At 33.4% G+C, this 23,344-nt stretch overlaps 1 protein-coding gene across 1 annotated transcript in view; it reads right to left on the bottom strand.

Annotated features, from left to right (window-relative positions):
- Positions 1 to 23,344, bottom strand: part of LOC115879954 (MICAL-like protein 1) — a 246,258-nt gene that overhangs the window by 156,291 nt on the left and 66,623 nt on the right. Inside the window, exon 2 of the mRNA XM_030897021.1 lies at positions 17,464 to 17,531. The gene's annotated coding sequence lies outside the window, so the exon portion shown is untranslated. The remainder of the gene's footprint in view (positions 1 to 17,463; positions 17,532 to 23,344) is intronic.

The following is a 23,344-nucleotide window of genomic DNA, read 5'->3' as shown; positions in this document are numbered from 1 at the left end:
ACATTGCTCTGATGTTTTTGTAGGTTTCTATTATTTTGGGAGCCAATCCTATTATAAGTTTGTTTATTCCAGTACATTTATGTTTTTCTTGTTTTATTTCGGGATTTTCGTAACAACATAAAGACAGACAAATTTTTAAAGATCCGCCTGTACTATCTATGCCCAGTTTTAAATGGAAATCATCAGTAAGTTCAAGTTTTTTAAACAAATGGTATTTCCTCCTGGCCAGGCAGGCAAATTGGTCAAAAAAAACTCCTTAGGGGTGTTGCTTCCTACAACAGTAACCATGTTTAAAATTTATTTATTTACTTATAGCTAGTACCTAATTGTTTTATTCCGTTTTAGTCTAAATTCAGTGTGTGTTAAAGTTATTAATTGTACTTCCTTAATTGTTAGTTTGTAGTTTTACTTGTTTACTAATACTTATGATCATAAAGTAAAATTTTATCACTAAAATAAATTAAAGAATATAATAAAATATTAGAAACAAATATTTTTTTGCTTTTTCCATTAGATTAAAGTCAATTGTTATTTAAATTTGTGCAGAGACCCAACCTCCTGGATTTAGAAACAGGGAGGGGGGCAACAGTAAGCATACATACCTTTTGGTGATGATGGTGTTATTTATTATTAACAAAACTTTCTGCGCGCTTTTAACTTTGGTTGAAAAAGTTTTTTTTTAATTTGTGTAGAGACCCCAATGGTACGTCGGCGATTTTAATTTTTATATTTTTTTGAAGCCTGTGGTATCGGCATTTAAAAAATAAAGTACTCAAAGTTTATATATTTTTTTTCTTGACATCTTGGCCCAGGCTAACTGTGCAATAGGAGCTTTCGTGATATACTCTGACAGCTTAAGCGATTTAAAAAGCATCACCATGTAATCAGAGAGATCAAAAATTGTGATGGACGATGGACTGCCGAGACCCATCACGTGTGACGATCAACGCATTGAAGGAAGCTATAGGAACTACCATCAATGTCAAGCAGCAAGAGAACACCGTGAGGACTACGCTACAACTCGAAGACTGTGGCCAGTGGTACATAGCAAAAAGACAAAACAACTACTAGACAACAAAAAGAACCTAGTATGCATAATTATTGTAGGGATCATTACTGGAAACTGCCCCACGGGGGTAAACCTCGTGAGATGGAAGGTTTCCAACGACGACTACTGCAAAGAATCAAGCCTGCAGAGAGGAAGAAGAAACCATAGATCACCTGCTGTGCCACTGTCCGGCATTGGAATACCGACGCGCGACGCTTTAACTTTAGGGCAATATTTTTTGGAGGGACTAGAGGAAATCAACATCGGCGACATCAGAAACTTTGCAAAAAGCTGGAAAAGCTTTAACGCAAAGAAAGAATGAGAGGAAGGTTTGGTACAATAATACAGGGGTATCGCAATGGGTTCAAGGTCTCCGAGTGAGGGATCTCAAAGCCCAGCAACCTAATCTGACCTAGATATATGATATAAAGATTAAAATATTCAACAAAGCTAACTTGTTTTTCGAAAGATTTCTTGACATTTTTCCGGAAAAATCCGGACTTGTCGGTAAAGACCCGGGTGAATCAGGCCGTATGGAAACCCTACAAATACCAGAAGTACCAGTAAGATAAAAGCTAGTTTATATTCTACAACTTGTAAAACGCGCGTCTAATACTAATTAGCTATTAAATAGTGATACCCTCTAAAAATAATTATTATATTACTTCTATTTATTGGAAAAAATAAAACAAAAAGCAGTGTATCAGATGAATGGTAAATTATATTAAAGAGAATACGTCTGATCATATACATAAGATCTAATAAATAAGTAATAATAATACTATAAACAAGTATATTCTGTTCTATAGGATATTCAATTCCTATAAAAGACCAGAATACTTGCTTTTGACACTGTCATATATTGCCACAAGAAAGATTGTCGTATGTGATATAAAAACAACCCCTGTTATATAGGTTACAAAGTAATCAATTATTTACATTCAATTTCTCCAGGGAGAGTCAAAATTTAATAGTGAATTGGATATTATATGAAACTACCTGAGATATTTGGTCTCCTATGTGTCACAATTTTTATCTTACTACGGATATAAATCGGTGATTATGTTCCATAAATTTTCATTTCCCCATAAATATTAATATTTAACTCAAAACGCAACTTACAGGACGATTACACAGGGTGAGTCATAAATAAGTGGAAATATTTTAGGGGTAATATATTTCGACTCCAAAAACACGTCTCAAGGTTTTTGTCGCGAAAAGAAATTTTTGAAAATGTTTTTAATTTGTAGTTAAAAAAACATAATATCTTCATAATATGGCAACATAGGTAGTAGATTAAATTAACAAAAAAGTAAATCCAGAAAAAATCCAGTGGCTCCCACAATTTCAGTAAAAAATATTTTTATTTTGAAAATGTCAAAGTAAAATATCTCGTTTATTTTAGACTTACATATTTGAAAAACGGTCAAGAGAAAATATGATTCTTTTATCGAGTTAAAAAGTTAATAGTTTCGAGTTAAAAAGTTAATTAAATAAGTTCTAAATTACAAGAAAATGCATTTTCTACGGAAACTTAAAGAGATAGGTAAAAAATGGTATAATATAATTTGATAGACAATTAAATTGTGCATCTGATTCTCGTAAAATATACAGGGTGTTCCATTTAAATTAAACAAGTTATTGCCGTTTGAAGCTAATAATTATTTAAAATAAATTTTTAGACACTCTGTATAAGGTAGTATTATTTTTATTATTGCAACACAATAACTGATCAGTAAATAAACTTCAGTAAATATTTAGTATTAAAAACTTTGATACCCTTGGAGAAATGAAGCCTTAAAATTTTTACTGCAATTTCACAAAATTGAAAATATTTCAAAAACGGTAAGGTTTAAGTATAATAAATCTTAATCAAATTTACCTTTATTTTAATCGTAGAAACTAAAAATGTAATAATATACAGGGTGTTCCATTTAAAAAAAAACAACTTTGATATGTTTTACTTATTTGGGACACTCTGTATCTTGTAAAATTATTTTTAAATTGCACCTCTAATAGTCCTTCATCGAACCCAAAACTTTCTTTTGGGTAAAAATGTCATCGTTTAGCTACAATACTCCGTGTCGTATGTGGTGAACAACCCTGTATTATATTTCTGAAATTTTAATTAATAATGTTTATGTATATAAACTATACATAAACATATTAATTGTAACAACAAAGAAACTGGCCTGTTAAAATATACCACTAAGTTTTATAAAATTTACAAAATTATTCAATTTACGTCGAGTCAGTCAGTTACAAATTAAGACCAAAGTTTACAGAATATTTATTCTGTAAACTTTGCTAAGACATTTACAAACGGCTCTGGTCTGTTTCTTTGTTGTTACAATTAATAAAATATTATAAATTATGTGATAATTATAATTAATACGCGATGAAAAATTAACTACATTTAATTTGTGGTCATTATTTTCAATATTAAAATGAAGCATTTGATATTACAGGTTGTAGCATAATTAATAAAATATGTGGGAAATATTAAATATAATACATTAATTTAATATAATGTTAAATTAGGTTTCTGTATGTTAACATTAGGTTTTTTATAAACAAATATATAGATGGCCCTGGTAGTTCAATTTATAAATTTCGCTTTTTTGCAATAATGGAATTCGGGTGATCGCCATTTTATTTATACCGCTACAAGTGCTAACAGCCTTTGGTTTTCGACTTATTACCAAATATATTATATTCTTATTATTTTGGGGTATAAACCTGGTGTTAGGTAAGAAATTGATTTACAACCCTTAACTCGGTTCCCTATTAATTATAATTTATTTTAGAACTTTGTAGAACTTTTCCTAAACCACACTTACAACCATCAGCGTGGAAAATAAAAAAGATAATATTTCCTGCAGTAGTTGTTTTATTGACCAGTCTTCAGAACCTTACGTTACATTTTGGAAAATGGCGATCACCCGAATTCCATTATTGCAAAAAGGCTAAATTTATAAATTGAACTACCAGAGCCATCTATATATTTGTTTATAAGAAACCTAATGTTAACATACAGAAACCTAATTTAATATTATATTAAATTAATGTATTATATTTAATATTTCCCACATATTTTGTTAATTATGCTACATCCCAAGATGTAACGTAAGGTTCTGAAGACTGGTCAATAAAACAAATACTGCAGGAAATATTATCTTTTTTATTTTCCACGCTGATGGTTGTAAGTGTGGTTTAGGAAAAGTTCTACAAAGTTCTAAAATAAATTATAATTAATAGGGAACCGAGTTAAGGGTTGTAAATCAATTTCTTAACTAACACCAGGTTTATACCCCAAAATAATAAGAATATAATATATTTGGTAATAAGTCGAAAACCAAAGGCTGTTAGCACTTGTGCGGTATAAATAAAATGGCGAACACCCGAATTCCATTATTGCAAAAAAGCGAAATTTATAAATTGAACTGCCAGGGCCATCTATATATTTGTTTATAAAAAACCTAATGTTAACATACAGAAACCTAATTTAACATTATATTAAATTAATGTATTATATTTAATATTTCCCACATATTTTATTAATTATGCTAGAAGGTAGATCACGCTATGGAGATGATGCGGCTGAAGAGGGACAATAAAGGAATTGTCTCTGTTCAGCTACTTCATTTTCATTGCAACGAGTTTTCCAAAAAGTCCAGCAAGATTTTATGTACTACTCTTTTCAATAACCACTTTTAACAATAGTAATCCCTACATAATCGTTTTTTTATCTTTTCACTGTATTGTATACAATAGTAAACCTAATAGTTCTTCAATAATACACCATTAAAACTGACTTCCTCATGCACCGTCTTACCTGATCTTTTTAACTGATAAGCATGATAAGATATAGTAGAATCTATACCTGCTCTAAAACGAGGTTTCAAATAATTCCAGGATATACCACGAATAACATAATCTGTAGTATGTTCTGTATCAACTGTCAGATTGTTTAGAAATATTAAAATCTGGCATATACAAATAAAATACTTTTTGGTCCAAATTGTCCTTTTCTAAATAAACAACAATTAACAAAATCACTTAATAATAATAAGTTTAATTGTTTCTTTCTTCTTAAACCTTTAGATAATTATCCATATATTTTTTTCCTTTTCTTGGGTATAAGATTTTTTTAAATAAATTGAAAGATGGAAACTTTTTTTTATGCGACGTTTCGCTCCAACATAGGTATAGTGGGCTTTTTCAAGCACTTTATTCTTGAAGTCGCCTTATTGCTAGCACCAGTCTGTATAAATGAGTGTGAATGAAATCATCTCTGGTAGAGTAACTGCCAACAATCAATAATAATATGACTTTTTAATGACAGTGGCATTACAAAAACATGATTGATTAGGACCAAAGGCAAAGGCATGATGTTTATGCAAAAATTGCTCTAAATTGTTAATGCATTTTTCAAAAGCGAATATCTCCAATAAAAATAAGACTGTTGATATGAACCAAAAATCAAACTATCTTGAAGAAATGTACCTTGGGAAGAAAATCTTGGATTCCGTATCTCAAAAGGAGAAAACGGAACCCTAATAATATCACTTTTGTTGTCCGTCCGTCTGTCTGTTAAGACCCTTTATCTTGGGAACGCGTGGAATTTTTATATTTCCTCGCTATTTCTAATCAAACTTAATGTAAGAAAAAGATACGGCTGTTTATGCCGCAAAAAATGTATATTTCGACACTCTCAAGGGAATTAAAATTTATAGGGTATGTTCTGTTGACCTAGAACTATAAATTTTTGGCCATCTTCTAAATAATATCATCTTATACTACAAGTATAGAGAAAAATCTGAAAACTAATTTAGCTACGTATTGCTTAAAAATCATGAAAGTCGGCCCACTAGAATAAAATGTATTGAAGCTTAAAATACTTAAAGTTTAAGGTCCCATTTTTCGTACGGGTCAGTGTAGTTTATAACCAAGTGGTTTTTAAACATCGTGTTCTTTATGATATTTATTTTTAACCAGGAAAATATTTTTGTTTTTCTATTCTTTATGCTTAGTATGTTTAGTGCTATTAATTTACCGTTAATTAAAAGTACGGTTTTCTTAGCAATCTCAACGCTATTACCCCCTTTTTCCACAAATTACTATTATTAATAGTAAATTGTTTCTAACATTGGCGTTGATATCAACAAATGATCGTTTCCATTAAATGAAAAAAAACACAATAAGGTTAACGCTATTGTAAAACAATTATTCGTTATTAAGGAAAGAAGTAATTAATCCCGATAATTAAATTACCCATTATTCAATGTATTTACAGTACTTGACACGGTTCTTGGGTTTCAATCTATAGAGACTGGAAAGAAAGGGGTTTAATGCGGTTGGAAAGAGAAAAAAATAATAAAATATGAACATCCTGCTTCTTGTCTGCTGTATGTCTTTTATTGGTTCAGGCCTTCAAGGAAAATAATACAGACAGAAGGTCAGAAAAAGCATAACCGATTGCACGGCACAAAAATCAGCAGCTTGCCGTTTTTGAGTATTTGTAAAAAATATTGGAGTAAAAGTCTCAAACAAGAACCTGATATCGAGCTTTCTTGAAAGAATTCTTCAGATAATTGGTAATATTAGTTCAAAAGTCATTCTATATATTTGCCCAATCACCAATAACTACTATTGCAAAAAGGTAATGCTAACATTCTACAAAAAGATACAAAATATCTGAAGTCTGATTTGATAGTAGTAGTCAACATAAAATGTAAATTTTATATTAAATTCCAGGCTGCTTAATACGAAATTAATATTTAAATTCAAAAGAGTGACGAGAATTTCCAAGTCGATCTATTATTTCAGCATACAAATTACCTTCTTGGTAGAAATGATACTCGTGTCTTGTCTTTTAATTATATAAAATGTTTTTTTGAACTAGACGTTAGTGATAATAATTCTACTGACAGGATGTTATTTCGATAGATATTTTTTCGAAATATTGGTCTAAAAGATTTTTTTTGATATTACGTCAACTATTTTCTCACGATTTGGTCTTCAATATCAACCAACTTGTTGCCGCTTTTAAGTTTATCTAAATAAAAAGGTTTTTGTCGAACGCGTTGTATCATGTATTTTATTGATGCATTTTTTGTGTTTTGTTTAAGACTATAATTATCTCAGATTTTTGTTTAGTGCCTTTTACTGATTTTGTTGTTTTTAATTCTTTTTCTATCAGATTTATCCTTTTGTTGGGTGCTTCACTGTTTTTCTGCCAGCTTTACTTTTTTAATTACTTTTTTAAGAAAAAAAAGCAATGTGCCATGCTTTAACTGTCTATTATATAAATGTAAACTTGAAATGTATTTTAAAAGAATTGTTTGCTCGAAACGAGACGTCTTTCTTTATTTCTAGTGATGAGCGAGACTTGGTCTTAGTCTTGCAAAAAAAGCAAGACCAAGACTAAGTTGATTTTTTTCATGTTCAATTAAAGCAACAATAGTCGAACTTCTGGAAACTATTTGTGCTAGATTGCAAAACAAACAATAATAAAGCATGACCTCAATGACATTGACTTCATAAAAACAATAAACAGTAATTCATTAGTGTGTTCACTAGAACGAAAAGCATGCATTTTAATGAAGTCCAACTTGAAGAAAACATATGTTTGTGTCATACTTCAAAAATGACAGGCTTTAGAAAAAAAACGGAGAACACGATCTCGTTAAGGATGTGATTATCTACAACTTTTATTTGAAAACTTTTTGTCTAAAATTGATTATAATGCAATTAGCGGGCATTTTTAAATTAGCTTTTTTAAATTTATTTTTTAGGAAATATCTAGTAAGCCATAAACTTTTTCAAAAATCCGAAAGAAGCATAATGTTTGTCCTCACAAAACTGCAATTCTTTCCCCATTTAACCGACTCTCTAGCTCCAGTAGTTTCAGAGTAACACATAGAACACCCTAGAAAACTCACCCTGTATGTGACACATGTATGTAATACCACAAACTACAAAATAATGATTTTTTGCAAAAAAGAGATAGCAATAAACGGACAACGATCAATGTCCATTCTACCAATAAATCAAATTGTACCTCGTTACACCTCAGTTAGAATCCATCCAAAAAAGAATGGCTGGGCGTAAATTTTCACGAACAAAAGATAAAGCCGTTTCAGAAGGCAATTTCCTTTTAGTATTCACACAGCCGTCCCCTCAGACGTCTAACGTCAAGAACGGAACTTTACGATCGATATAAATATTTATGAATTAGTGGGAAAGTTTTTTAAACAATATTTATTGTTTGAGCACGCCATATTCGACAAGAACCGATTCTTTTTTCCGCAGCGAACAATACAAATGAATAATGGAGACATACAAATCGAGTGAATGTTGTTGTTTACATATTTACTAATAGTCTTCTAATGTGTAGACCGGATATTATTGGGACCCTGCGTGACGACACGTAACGACATCTAGTGCCACAAATTTACTACGTTTCTAGCGACACAACACGTTGGCTGTATGAAAAGAAAGTGAACATTTAAAACATGATGGTTATTTTGGTGTAATAAAATTAGATTTGTGGAGAATACGCTGTTTAATTAATAGCAGTTAATTTATAGCATTAAAACAAAATCAGCAAAAATACCGAAACTATAGATCAGACCAAATAAACTATTACACTGAAAAAAAGGATCTCTCAGTCGAAATGAATTTGACTTTGACCCAAAAGATTGGCGCTTTTCGATAGGGCCAAGAACGACGTTTCTTTACCCAAAGCATTAATTATCTTTTCATAAGCTTTAAAAAATTACTTTAGAGAATAGAAGAATCTATCTGTCCAAAGTATTTCACTCTTGACCCAAAATTAATAGGCAAAGAAGTTCTTGCTACAAGAACAATAGTCTCTTTGATTCATACAAAAATTCTTGATTGAAAAGGGACATTTCTTGATTAAAGAGACACTTTTCTTAAACCAATAGCGAATACCATTGACTCAACTAAAATTTATTTTGATCTAAGAGAAGTTTATACATCATATACAGACATATACAGGCATATTACGAGGTATATTATTTTCTGATAAATTTAGTTTTTTTTAGTCTGTAGTAAGTAAAGTGATATTATTTTCTTAGATAGTAGGTAGTTATTTCTGCTTCTTCACTACTTGGTATTTTTTGGGGTGGTTCATCACTCTACAAATTACAAAAAAATGTTACATCACGATTAATCAAAGTAAAGCAAACAAATTATTAAAATTAGAAGCTTTGGTCATATTTTGATTTTTTTAATACGACGACTTGAAATTCTAAAATTTTTGTAATTATTTGTATAAAAAAATTGATACCTATATTCTTATTCTATCTATGTCACGCATGTATTATCTATACAGGTGCATTAGGTAAATGCCTCTTACCTTCAAATATAGCAAATAAATGCTTTAATTTCCATTTTTTCAATTAAAGAACCCATATATCCTAAAATGTGTCCATAAAAAATGGCAAATGCATGTTATTAACGATCACTAATCTGTTATACGATATGCGTTTAAAAAGCAAATTATGCAAAATTCCAAGTGGAAAATTCCAAGCAACAAAACCCTTGCGTACTATGATGTGCGACCTATGAAATGCGACGTGAGACTGATCGAACTGCCGACTGGTTGTATATACCGTCCTTCGTCATCGTCTTTGCGTGTCGTTGTTATTTTTCATCAAGAGTATTTAGCTATTGGAAAAATGGCCATGTTTCTTGAATGAAGTACTTCCTAGCGTATTTTTGTTATTATCTTAAAACAAAGTAACTTGCACTTGGTTGAATGAAAATAGATTCAAGATAAATTTTCGAATTTTTCAAGAGAACAAGTTTTCTTTAGTTAAGAGAGTTTTTCTTCAGGCAAAATATTTTCTTTTACGCTAAAATAAATTCTCTTGCCACTATTTTTTTTTCAAGAACGATGACGACTTTAGTGCAAGTCTATCTTTTTTATCAGTGTAGTCACGTGAATAAGCTTGACCGGCACAGCGCTGCTCACTTTTACATATTTTGTTTTAATCAAAATATTTTAAGAAACAAAAATAAATTAATTCTAAATATATAAACACTTATTATTTACATAAAAAAACTCATCTCCTTAACAGTATTTAAGGGACATAAAGGGCCATTCTATCACTTTCTCGTTCAAAATATTCTAATAAGGTTGCGATGAGCTTTTTGCATTGGGATTAAGCTATCTTGTACAATTCGCACTAAAAGAGGTTCTAAAAAAAACAATGTTCATCTGTAAGGTCTGCTAGTAAACATGTTTAAACTTAAAGTATCATAACACAATTCATTTAAACGAAAAACTCGTAATACAGAACTAAAGTGTCAAAACGAATGACAATGTCAGGAAATAAATAAATAAATGTGTCATTTTTTATAGCAGAGCTACCATACCTGCATCCCCAGCGGAAAATTCAAATCCCAGTTAGTAAGCCCGGCTCCGAATATGTCCATGGCGGCCAACAAGGAACGTAATCGAGCCCTCGATTACGTAACTAAAAGTTTAATTGGTATCGCTAGTAGATATCCAATATAGGTATTTATTTTAAATACTGCTATCCATTCCTAATTTCAGTTTGAATTTCAACGTAGCAAGTATCATATGATCGAAAAAAACTTGGTCAAAGACGGCTGGGGAATGACAATCAATGATAATTTTGGCGAAGTCAGTCTCTAGACGTCCTTTCCTAAATTTTATTTATTTATTTTTTTTATTTAGCGTATGGCTTACATCACAGTATCTTAAGTTATAGGACACAGAATGGTATAAACAACAAAAAAAAAATGTATACAAAAAAACTGCATAAACAACAAAAAAATATGTAGATTAAAAAAAACTGCATAAACAAAGAAAAAAAACATACACAACAAAAAAATAGGCTAATTCGTCTCATAAACAGATATCCAGTCTTTGTATATAATCAATTGCCTCCTGAGTAGCCATAAGGAAATCCGCTGAGTTGCCCGTATATGCTCTTATTGGGCAGTCTTGCACTATATGTGTGACAATCTGCCTGTCAGCTCCATAGTCGCATGCGGCTGAAGGGACTTTTCCCCACCTATTTAGAGAGTCGGCACATCTTCCGCAGTTAGTTCTGATGCGGTTAAGAGTTGTCCATGTTCGACGGGGAAGGTCGAATCCTGCAGTTTCATTAATAGCGTACGGTAGACCATGGTATATTGAAGCTGCCTCATTTTCCCATTTCTCTCTCCATTGCTCATTTATATCAAAATTATTTTGGTGCAACTCATGTGCAGTCTTCAATGGAGGGTGTCTTGATCGTAGTCGATTTCCCTGGATGTGTGGTACGTCATCATGGACCTGCAGCTGAGGGTTATTCATTATTTTAGTAAACTCTCTGACCAAGGCATGTTCTCGGCGCAAATTGGGAGGAGCTATGTTGCTAAGAGTGGGCAGCCATATTGTAGGTGTTGGTCGAATTGTCCCTGATATAGTGCGCATAGTTTGGTTTAATTGAATATCAACCATACGGGTGTGTTTGCTATTAAGCCACACTGGAGCACAGTATTCTGCTACAGGATACACCAAACCCAGCGCAGAGGATCTCAGGGTGGATGCTGATGAGCCCCAAGTTGTGCCACATAATTTTTGAAGTATGTTGGGGTGCAGAGTTAGTTCGCCTCCTCGCGGTGCACCCTGGATAGCGCTAAATGATCTAACAAAATAGGCGGCAGAACAAACGATAAAATTCCTGCCTCACATCCCAGTTACAGTATGAAAACTAAAACCGGTCCTTTTAGGGACCAACTGACCAGAGATTTTGGACCTTGCATCCGAATCTGCCATTTTAATATTGCAGGCATAAGCAGATCAAAATGCCAGATATTACAGAAAATCCTGCACGATAACGATATTGACCTGATAGCAATACAGGAAACCCATGCAGAAAACAAAGCCCAACTAGAATCAAGAGGAAAAATTTCTGGGTACGACCTATTAGGAGCCTTTACTAAAAATTGAATATAAGAAGATAATAGAAAGAAGGATAAATGTTTCCAGATAGAGAGATCTATTTCCAAAAAAAATATGTTTTACCATTTAAAAATAATGTTTACTAAAATCCGGACAAGTTAAAAATAATCCGAAGAAAGTTGGATGGTCCGAATTTCCGGACATGTCCAACAAATCTGGACAGATTGTAATTCTAGATGGAATGGTGACATTACTTCTCATCATAACTTTATTCGTTTGGAATTGCAATTTGACTTATAACAACTTAAAATTATCAATTATTTACTCAAACAGAAAAGAAGCTGAACAAATTAGGCAAAGAAAATAAAGTCCTCCTACTCTGGGTGCCCACTCACCAAAGGATAGAAGGCACTGAGAAAGCAAACGATCTAGCTAGAAAAGGAGCGATCACTCCACTAATTAAACCAGAACCATTCTGCTTTCCAAGCGGAACTGAAGAACCCGGAGGAACTCCATCTGTAACCTGGAATGGGAATCTTCCAACGGTCTAAGTCACTCGAAAAAGTTCTTCAGAACTTACAAGCAAGAACAATCTTCGGATTGTCATGGGATTTCTAACAGAACACTGTCTCCTCAACAAATACCTCAGTAGATTGAAGCTGAGAAACAACGACGAATGCAAATTCTGCGGGGAAACAGCAGAACACCTTATCACTGACTGTGCTGAGACGACGACCATTCGTACCATGAACTTTGGTACGTCTGATGTCGAGGATGGAGAGCTGGCCTCTGTCGAGCCGTCTCAGATACTGGCTTCTGTCAAAGCCCTGAGATTGTATGATAAGTTATAACCCGTTATAACTCAAGAAAGGGGAACACACATTAGATCTTTATGGTCGCGGTGTTTAACCCCTTTAAACCCCTCTCCTAAACATTCTACAAATTCTACCCAAATAGAAAATATTGTGCCATTTGTTAGTATGTCATGTAATATTAGAAAATGTAAGTATGATATTTCAGAATGTTTTCTTACGGCGCCAATCTAGTTTGTTCTTTGATCGATATTTTATTTATTATATTATTATATACACTTATTTTCATATTGTAAGGACATTTTTAACACAACTTATTATTTCGAAGATTGCGATATATTTAACGTGTAAATTTTTAATGTAGTTGTGAAAAGTTCCGAATTTCACCATCCAGAAATTGATTTTACATCTCTCCATAATCGGTTTACTGTATCAATCTCCTTTTCAATAGTTCTTGGTCAGGTGGTTTCGGACGACCATTCTTCTATAGCCTTGCAGGTTCCATTCCATTGCTATATCTGACCAATCCAACTCAATTTCCTGAATTTAATCTCATTTTCATCTGTCTTTGGTGGGTTAAGCTCTATAAATCCTCATTTCCAATAGTGTTGGCCAGAATATTCGTATAGTTTTTCGCAGGTAACGGTTTATAAATACTTGGAGTGTGTTAGTTAGCTGCGGTGTAAGTTTCCACGTCTGATACAGCAATACAGAATTTACAATTAAAAATTTTAAGTTTGACATTGAGAGTATTTGCCTAGATCTCAACATATTGTTTAGTATTTCAAAGGTTATTCTGGCCTTGTATATTTGGTTTATGATATCGAGCTCTGTGTCCCTGCTGGTTGGGACTATTTCCACATAACTCGTCCATTAAAAGTTTTTTAGAGATCTAATTCAAATAAAATCGTATGGTCATTAAACATCCTAATATTTATTTATAATATACAGGTTAGTTAAAAAAGACATTCCTTCTACTTGTCTTATAAAACACTATTTTAGTCTGCGGTCTATGGATTAACGGTGTAGTTTAGAGCATGAATCAAAATTTCTCGCTAGTAGCTATCTGCCACCAATTAAAAGCATCTGCTAAGGATTAAATTGTATAACTGCTCGGCCACCCACGTGGCTCGAAACAATTTTGCAAAGATTTGCGGTAAGAACATTGAAGAATACAAGAGGAACGCCGTTAGTGGTCAGAAAAGCGCTAAGTCAAAAAAAAGTCTGTCTGAGTCATGGATTAACACAAAAATCACTGACCTCTGGCTACAGAAATCTTTTTGTCTATCCGCTGGTTTATTCTGTAGAAAAAAAAAACGTTTAAAAGCTTTTGTTTCCTCGTCAAACGGTCTGACTAATACTCAGTGCGAAGGAATAAAATTACAAAACTGTAAAATTGTGAGTAGTGTAATTTAAGCTGACATTTTAGTAAAGTCACTGTATACGTTGTTTAGCAGGTCGTCAAAAAAAGTACTCGAATGAGTAGTATGTACAGGGTCAGTTAAAATATAATGTAGAGTAGTAGGTAAAGTAAGAGTAGATGAAGAGTATAATGTAGAGTTCTTTTTATATATTCAACGCAATATATAATTAATAAAATAAATAATTCCTATTTATAATAGCTTATGCATCTAGAAATATCAATCTGTTGTTTTCGAAAATGAATTGTAAATGTCTTAGAGCAAAAAGAGTATTAACTTAGAAATAAAGTCACCTATAATGTGAGATTTGCAAAATTATCCAAAAACAGAATAATATATAATTGAATATTGTCCACACAAGTTTAACAGATTGTCCGAAAAGTGAAGTAATAGACTGTCCATTGCTGTCAGTTACCGCTATTCAAAAACCTTGTTATTTCAACTTATTTTTACACTTTCTTTCTTCTATTACATTCATTTATTTCATTTTTTTCATTTATGTCCAGGTGTTTTGCTGTTATGTTGTTTAATACCATTTGGATTGTGTTTGTTTTCTCATGTCCCTCCACTTGGACTTGTTACGCCTCTTGGATACTAGTGGACATTTTCACTAGATGACCCGTCCAATACCAATTGAGGAATTTAATTTTCTAGATCACGTATGTCATCTGGATGTCCTGCCTTAACCACTTTATCTTCTGATGGTCCCTCTTTGATATTTTAAACATCCAACGCTCCAGCCACTCCAGTACTCTAGCCAAAATATCATCATGCAGAAACTACCATCAAGGCAAAGCAGCAAGAGACGTGGCAACACCGTGAGGACTGTGGTAGATAGCAAAAAGACAAAACAACTACTAGAGCACAAAAAGAACCTAGTACCTAGATTGTAAGTGTCATGACTGGAACTGCCCAACGGTGGTAAACCTTGTGAGATGGAATATTTCCAACGACGACTACTGCAGAGAATGTTAAGAGGAAAAAGAAACCATAGAGCATCTGCTGTGCCACTGTTCGGCACTGAAATACCGACGCTTTAAAACTTTTTCGGAGGGACTAGGGGAAGCAGCAGAAGCCAACATCAGCGACAACTAAGAGTTGGAAGTGCTTTAACGCAAAAAAAGAACGAGAGGAAGGTTTAGTACAATAACACAGAGCTATCGCAATGGGACCAAGGCCTCCGAGTGAGGGATCAAACAGGATCCCAATCACCAGCAACCTAACCTAACCTAAAAATAATGAGATACCACAGAAATACTCTCCATGCCAGTCTTATTATAATGTTCATTTCAATGAAGCAGTGAGCCAGAGATGTCTATCACCTTTCAATTGATCCAAATATTTGTATTAATGTATAGCATCCAGTCTGCATCCGGCATAATCTATAATTGTAATGTTTTAAATGTTAACAATTCATTGTACATGACCTTTGTTAGGTGCACGCATTTTTTCCTATTTTAATGCTGACTATGTTAAACTCATTTTGTATTGAACTCTTGCAGCTGCTGTTAGCGATTACTACATACTCATTAGCAAACCTTAGATGGTTCAGGTATTCGCTATCTAGTTTTTATTTTGTGATATTCCAATCAACTTTGTTGAAGATATCGTCCAAAGTTGTAATTTTCTAAATAAGAAAGAAGACATTCAAACAATATTCATTAAATCTACAACATGACCTCTGTTTTAAAGTCATTTAAAATAAAGACAACTCTATAGCGTTTTTTGGTACTCTCTGTATATCAACGCCGAAGCGATATAATTGCTTTTTTATCTTCGTCACGAATATCCCGCCCGATCTTTTTTAATAACGCCATAACACGGATATCAAGTACAACAATGAGGAACATGCATAAACTAACACAAACAGACAAACCTTCAATTACCCCCTCCGAATTCATTGGCTTGTTAAAGAAAACCATAGGCGCACCGAAAATTTTCCTAGTTCAACAAAGCCCCTGAATAATAAGTATTATGTAATACTTCTTTATTTTACGAATTGCTATAAAGTACATATCGTCCTCTACACTACTTGCGAAGTAAGCCGAAGTAGGTCAAAGTCGAATAGTCAAGAGATTTATTTCGTGTTTCTTCGTCTAATGACAATAAGCCAATATGAGACAAAGTTAGGTCACTATACGACCTTGACCTACTTCGGTTTACTTCGCGAGTAACGTAGAGACCGTTTATTTTTACATTCTTGATACCAATAAATTGAACTTTTAGTTAGGTAATCGACAGCGCGATTTTTAAATTCATGGTTGCCAACCCATGGACATATTCAGCGCCGGACTGACCAACTGGAATTTAAATTTCCCGCTGGGGATTCAGGTGGTAGCTCTGCTCTAAAAAATGTCAAGTTGCCAGATTTATTTATTTATTTCCTGACATTGTCAATCGTTTTGACACTTTAGTTTTGTATTACGAATTATTAAGAGTTTTTGGTTTAAATGAGTTTTGTTGTGATGCCTTAAAAATGTTTACTAGCAGTCCTTGCAGTCGAACATTGTTCTTTTTACTACCTCTTTTAGTCCGAAATGTACAAGATAAATTAATAGCCGTAAAAAAACTCATAGCAACTTTATTAGAATAGCTTTAACGTGAAAGCGGAAGTAATGGCCATTTCCCTTAAGTGCCCTTAAGTGTCACTTAAGTCCCTCTGTTAAGAAGGTGAGTTTTGTTGATGTAAATAATAATTGTTTATGTATTTATAATTAATTTTTTTTTTCTCTAAAATATTTTGATTAAAAGAAAATATTTAAAAGTGGAAAACGCTGTGCCGGTCAAGCATAATCACGTGACTAAAAGTTTATTTGATATGAACTATACATAAAAACCAAACCAAACCAAAATACAAATAGTTAATATTAAAAAGTAAAGAGCGATAAACTTGCTATACAGATATTCAAACTTTTTATTGTAGAAAGTTCCAAAAAAGAAGAACCTTACATAAATCCTACAGAGAATAAAAAAATAAATCAAGAAATATATAGTTGGAAATTGTAGAGCTAATCCAAATCCGTGTTTTTTTTCTTATTACAGTATTATAGAATAATTGACGTGACTTCTCTAATTTAGATATAATTTAAAAATCTAATGATCATATTATTCTATAAATTTGCTGGAAATAGGTAATGTCAGAAAACAAAATAAAAGATAATTGCATCAAAAATAGATATTTTTTGGAATTATGATAATTTTTTAGTAAGAATTTAACTAAAATATTGCTCATACCTTGAGTGGTCATCGGAGGATGGCAATGGAAAGTGGCACTTAATGGAACTGTTGAATATTATCCAGATCTGAAAAGAAATATAATCTATTAAATTTTGTTAATTTTGGTTATAAAAGGAAAAATTTCCAAACTAACCAAACACAGAACATATAATAAAAATAGTAATGACAAATAAAAAAGTGGTTGTAAAAGTGATTTTAACATTTACTGTCGAAGAATTTATTCAGGTTTGGTTTGGAATTTATTCAGTTATGGTTGCTGAATTACATTCGAACATTCGGATTTTGCTATGGTAAGCGCAAGTCAGTACTGTATATAGGAAGTCATAGGCGCTCGAGGGAACATTCTTGGGGAAGTGAAAGGATTATGTATGGATTGTGCAAAGCCAGCAAAAACTACAATCTAGTTACAAACTATCCAATAAGTAATCTTAATCACAGGGCCCCTACGTATATTGTTTTCTATAGACAGTAAGCATTGTCGCTCGGTTAAAACGGATTTCAACGGCAGTGTAACTAAATTTGGATACTCACGGATAATCTAGCGATCGGAAAATAAAGAGTCGGACTGTAATTAGAGTCTACTGTAATTAGTTCGTCCTTCTTTTTTACATCAGCTTTCCACCACAGCTTAGCAGCTAAAAAATGCCTAGATATTTGAATGAATTGGCATATGATATACTATATTATTGTTATCGAGATTGAGATAGATGAAACATTTTAAGGTTGACTAAAAATATTGCTATTTATAAACGTACTGGATACAGTTATAAAATTATGAAAATAATCTCCGCCAATGACCCTCCTCCGATTCTCCGTCCGCCTTACCTCCTCGGTCATCTCCGCCGACAACCAGGAGTCATTCACGACGGACCGTCGTTAGTCAGTATTTACGCAAAGCCGGCCCTGTTATTAGGCACCACTTTAAGTGCGGCCGGCGCTGATGGGCGGCGATGCCCCTTTGCCCCCGCCGCGCCGCCGCCCCCAGGGCCCCAACGACGGGATCTCGTTCAGCCAGGACGAAAATTGGAAGGTACCGACCGACCGCCGGACGAACGGACCGCCCGAGCGAACGGTCAAGATGAATCTCTTCTTGGCTGGGAGAGATAGCGAGACGGGATCGTCAATGAATAAAATTTAAATGGTCGAAAGACGAAGATTTTTGATAGCGTGCCATGGTCCAAGGCTTCGATTCACCGCATAATTTATTACATTACGCAGTTTCCAAAACAGCGCAATTCATATGGTATGTTGCATCCGATGGTGTGGTTGAAAGATTAAATAAGAACATTGAAGAACAAAGAACACATCTTGAAAGTTGTGGATGAGAATCAAAGAGATTGGGATCACAACATACAGCTATTTGTAATGGAGAATAGGAGTGCAGTTCATAACACCACCAGACTTACACGTGTTGCCTTGTCATTTGGTGTTCGGATCACAAAACGAAAACACCACGAATGTGGAAGACTAAGCAGAACAACTGAAGGAACGGCTAATCAAAATTCATAAAGTCGTTTGGTTTCGTTTAAATTTTTTCGTTGAATTGTTCAGCATGTTAAAGACCATACGATAACGTCACACGTGGTATACTGATGCTCCCAAAACCAAAGCAAGAACAACTAGGAATAGGAGTATTTGGGCCGAAAACTACTCCGAGCCAATGGGCACCTACACAGTATCCTTCAGGCAAAAATCTATTGAAAGATGCGTATAATTCATCTTAGATAGGAACTAGTCAGGAAAACAGGAAATAGCAATCTTATCCGATAGTTAAGTAGCACTAAAAGCGATCAACTCAGTAACCATCAATTTGGTCAAAGCATGCCTAGAGAAGCTGAACAAATTAGACAATAAACAAAGTTTTCCTACACTGGGTGCCCGCACACCAAGGGATAGAAGGCAATGAAAAAGCTAACGATCTAGCTAGAAAAGGAGCGAACACTCCACTAACTGGGCCAGAACTGTTCTGCTTTCCAAGCGGAAACCAACTTAAAGCGGAACTGAAGAACCTGGAAGACTCCATCCGTAACATGGAATGGGAGCCCTCCAACGATCTAAGACACTCGAAAAAGTCCCTCAGAACTTACGACCGAGAAAAATCAAAAATTTTCCTTGATTTAAGTAAAAACAATCTCCGGATTATCATGGGGTTTCTAACAGGACACTGTCTCCTCAACGAACACCTTAGTAGATTGAAGTGCAACGGCGAATGCAGATGTGGAGAAAATGGGAAAACACCATACCAAACGCCTTATCACTGAGTGCGCCGAGACGACAACCGTTCGTGCCATAAAATTTGGTATGGCTGATGTCGGAGATGGAAAGCTGGCCTCTGTGGAGCCACCTCAGAAACTGGCTTTTGTCAAAACCCTGAGACTGTATGACGACGTTCAACATTATACAAGGCCGTTAGAAGTAAGATTGCGCTAGCCAATGACCGGATCGTTACGACCTCAGAGCTAACTCTACGGGATTTCAACAGGGGGATATGGTATGGCTCTATAACCTACAGCGCAAGAAAGGAAGGTCGCCAAAGCTAACTCCAGAGCATGGGAAGGTCCTTATACAGTCATCAAAAGAATAAATAATGTTGTGTACCGAATTCAACACTACCCTAGAAGTAAGATGAAGTAGTGTAGAAAGTATAATAAGAGATACGACACAGGAAACCTTGATCAGGACGATCAAAATTGGGACAATGTCAAAAAGCGGGGCGACATTTTTCGAGGAACGAACGACCGCTAAAGGGAGATTTGAATTGAGCGCCATCTCTTGGACGTTCGCTACGGCATTTAAATCCGAAATCGCTGGAAACAGCACATCAGTTTCAGATAGACAGTTATGATAAGTGAATTGTTAATCATTTGATGAAAGAACTATAAAATCGGGCAAAGCGTCATTAGTGTGTTGTGTTTATAGTTGTCAAATAAATTAGTTTAAGTGGTTTATCGTGTGTTTTAAATTAAGGACCAGCGGAATACTTAACAATATTAAGATGGTATTTGGTGATGTATTCTCAAAATTCAAAATTGTATTATAATATGTCCATATTGATTTTCATATTTTTGTTAATATAAATAATTTGTTTTGCATCGACAACAAGGATAATCTTCAGCCAGCAGCTAATATATTTTCGTTTATTTTATCATTGTACTTCTTTATGTCTTACACTTTGCAAATTTTAAGAAAACACTTACATTAATATACAAGTTAATTAGTTTGTAACGACTAAAAATCAAATCAATTTCAATCGTTTTCAGTTCCTTTTGAAATTATTTAAGAACTATCTACTGACACTTGATTTCTATTATCGTAATTCATATACCTAGCGTTCGCATTTGCAAATATGGCTTACTATTCTTATAGATATTCAATTGTCGCTTTTTAATGAAAAAAAAATAATAATAAACATACACCAATTATAGGTAAAGTATAGATCGTAAATACTGTCGCTGTTTTCGATTTTCAGCAGGAGAAAATCTCCATGCAGGAGAACGAACGGCTCGTTTCAAAGCAGGCGGCGGCCCCTAAAGGTATAGGAGGGCCGAAAGTTCGTGATACTCGAACTTGGCTTATTTTATATACCGTTGGAAAAATTGTGGGGTACGCCAAGCATAACATTACTTATTCGCAGTCGTAATATGAATATATCGAAATTTTACTTCTCGAAAACTAAAATTATATCAGACAGATGAATAAATTTAATGGTACATCAGGTTTCACTATGTATGCGATGTTTGGAACTATTGACTGTTCAAAGAGTAGTTTCATTTAATTTACATTTAAGGCGCACATTACGGCATAACTTAGATAAAAGTGTTAATTATATTTTTAAGGTCTAAGGTTACTTTTTAAAGTAATTTCAATATACAGGGTGTAGCGATATTCCGTGGACATAGAACTAGTATGTATTTTTGGACACAATTTACCTCTATACAAAAGAGCTTCGTTTGTCGTTAAAAAATAAACACATTTTTCCAGATAATTTAAGAACCGTTATTCCGATTTGAATGAGATTTTGGGCCTCTATGTTTTGCTAAATGCTTTAATATTTGGCTTTCACAAAAAAGTACGGAAAGGGTAAAAACTACCCCCAGCCCTACGCAAATTTTAGTATAAATATTTTCCTCCTTAGTCAAACACCTCCGACGACCGATTTTCTTTTTGTATTATGGTCCCTCTAGTATTTACTACATTTTTCGTCTCTTTCAAAAAAACGCCATCTTGCATACTTTTTGAGGATTTTTTTTTCAAGGCTGACTTGAAAAAGTTCGAAGAAGGTGAAAAATGTTCTTATCACATCAAGCTATGAAATCTATTATACTCTAATAATCTAGTTGGCGAAAATATGGAAAATTTGATGTTAGTATCACAAATTATATTTGACAATAATCTTCATAAAGAGCTTAAAAAAGAGCTTATTTTTGATTGATGCCCTCTAACGGAGAAACGAAGCACTTTTGTATATAGGTAAATTATGCAATTAACTTATTTTGATTAAAACAATACGTGGTTGTTCTATGTACATGGAATATTGGAACTCCCTGTATATTTTGTAGGTTCGCCTTGGAAAAATAAATTCTCCAAAACTATTTTTCTCAAAAACTATGCGATGTGGCGTTTTAATATAAGAGACAAAAAATATTGTAAATACAAGAGTAGATACTATTTTACGAAAAGAAAATTGGTCGTCGGTAGAGTTATATATATATAAATGTATACGGGGTGTACTTTTTAAAGTTTGATGCCCTCGAGCGGACAATTGAAGCACTTTCGTATAGAGGTAATTGTGTCCAATGAACTTATTTTGATTCAAAAAATACGTAGTAGCCCACGGAATATTGCGACACCCTGTATACTTAGTAATAATAATTCGGTTGGCGCCAGTGTTGACCTGGAAATGAAAATCGATTGAATTTACCTCCCTGACAGTTGGCACATAATACCTATACAGGGTGGTCCGAACTGTCTTCCGGAAACATCGGCAGCATATTCTGCAGCTAAAAATAAGTAAAAAAGTTTGCATAAATATATGTCATAAATTGCTTAGTTTTGGAGATACAGGGTGTAGAAGTTTCATTTTTATTTCGATTTTTTCCAAATAATTTCTGTAACGCCAATATTTGGATGGAAATTGGTATCTGGAAGTTTTTAGACATGAGAAATTTGATTTTGATGTCAATATGACTTCTATTTGCAGGGGGCGCCACCCACAGGTGTTTAACTGGTTTGAAGAGTTATAACTTTTCATCCATACCTGTATAAAATTACTGAGTGAAAAAATATACATTTCCTTGATTTTTTACGTAAAAAATGTTCCTTTGTAAAAATCGCTACGAGCAACCGTTCCCAAGATATTTAGAATGGAAATAGTCAATACATGTCATTATTAACAAAAAATAAACACGCTGAATAGATAATTATTTGACTGAAATAATAAATTTGTAAAATTTTTATTTTTTTAAATTAATCATAAATTTTTCTGCGAAAAATGATGATAAAACAGTTTCTGTTGAACTTTTGACACAAAAACATTTCAAATTTATGATTTCAGTCTAATAACTATTTAGTCAACATGTTTAATTTATGTCAATGATGACAGATATTGATAATTTTGATTCCAAATATCTCAAGAACCATTACTCGTAGCGATTTTTACCAAGAGATACTTTTTTACGTAAAAAACGTGGTAAATGTATATTTTTTTACTCAGTAGTTTTATACAGGTACGGACGAAAAGTTATTAGTCTTCAAACCAGTTAAAAAATATGTAGGTGGCGCCCCCTACCAGTAGGAGTCATATTGACATCAAATTCCAAATTTCTCATATCAAAAAACTCCCAGACACCAATTTTCATCCAAATATTGTAACGTCAAT

The sequence above is a fragment of the Sitophilus oryzae genome, unplaced genomic scaffold (genome assembly GCF_002938485.1).
Source record: "Sitophilus oryzae breed Bouriz unplaced genomic scaffold, Soryzae_2.0 scaffold_1067_pilon_pilon, whole genome shotgun sequence".
Classification (NCBI taxonomy): Eukaryota; Metazoa; Arthropoda; class Insecta; order Coleoptera; family Curculionidae; genus Sitophilus; species Sitophilus oryzae.
The sequence above is the reverse complement of the archived record's forward strand: the minus strand, read 5'-3'. Positions and strand labels throughout refer to the sequence as shown.